The sequence below is a fragment of the Orycteropus afer genome, unplaced genomic scaffold (genome assembly GCF_000298275.1).
Source record: "Orycteropus afer afer isolate SDZICR_OR568_19922 unplaced genomic scaffold, OryAfe1.0 scaffold00061, whole genome shotgun sequence".
Taxonomy (NCBI): Eukaryota; Metazoa; Chordata; class Mammalia; order Tubulidentata; family Orycteropodidae; genus Orycteropus; species Orycteropus afer.
In genome coordinates, this window is record NW_006921648.1 from 9,764,941 (window position 1) to 9,766,301 (window position 1,361).

A 1,361-nucleotide genomic window follows, 5' to 3' on the forward strand; every position below is an offset into this window, starting at 1 on the left:
TTCTACTATATACATGGGTATATTTACAGCACATACAAATATATATGTAGAAATATCCTCTGCCAAGCCTACATATGGTCTTGGGTGTAGTCCCATTCACCTACCCATATTACCAGGTTGTTTTAAAAGAAAGAAATTTCTTTCTTCAAATTATTATTCAAATTTATGCACCAACCATCAAAGCAAAAGGTGAGGAAGTTGAAGGTTTTTACCAGCTTCTGCAGTCTGAAATTGATCTAACATGCAATCAGGATATGTTGACTATCATTTGTGATTGGAATGCAAAAGTAGGAAACAATGAAGAATCACTGGTAGTTGGAAAATATGGCCTTGGTGATAGAAATAACACTGGAGATCGCATGATAGAATTTTGCAGGACCAATGACTTATTCATTGCAAATACCTTTTTTCAACACCACAAACAGTGACTATACATGGGAACTTCACCAGACAGAGCACACAGGAATTAGACTGACTACATCTGTGGCAAGAGGCAATGGAGAAGCTCAGTATCTTCAGAAAAAACAAGGCCAGGAGTTGATTGTGGAACAGACCATCAACTGCTCATACGCAAGTTCCAGCTGAAGTTGAAGACAATTAAAACAAGTCCGTGAGAGCTAAAATATGACCTTGATTATATCCCTCCTGAATTTAGAGACCATCTAAAGAATAGATTAGATGCATTGAACACCAATGACCAAAAACCAGAGGAACTGTGGGATGATCAAGAACATCATCCATGAAGAAATCAAAAGATCATTAAAAAGACAGGAAAGGAAGAAAAGACCAAAATGGATGCCAGAAGAGTCTATGAAACTTCACCTTGAATGGAGAGTAGCTAAAGCAAATGGAAGAAATGACAAAATCAAAGGGGTGAACAGAAGATTTCAAAGAGCTCCAGAAGACAAACTCAATTATTACAATGAAATGTGCAAAGATCTGGAGTTAGAAAACCCGAAGGGAAGAACACACTAGGCATTTCTCAAGCTGAAAGAACAAAAGAAGAAACTTAAGCCTCGATTTGTAACATTGGAAGATTCTATGGGCAAAATATTGAATGATGAAGGAAACATCAAAAGAAGATGGAAGGAACAAAAGACAGGCATATGAGTTGAACATTTACCTGAGGTAGATAAACTCCTTGAAGAGAACAACCATGGGAGAAGGAAGGACTGTTTATGCAGAGGAAGAGAGCTCAGGGAGCAGGAGTGCATGGAGGGATGGACACAAGGAAGAGAAAACTATGGGGAGGAAGTAGGAGGGGAGCTGTTGCATTGTGGTAAATTGTAGTCAATGTCATGAGACAAAGTGTATGTGAACTGCTATATGGAAAGTGAATTTGCTCTGTAAATTTTCACCCA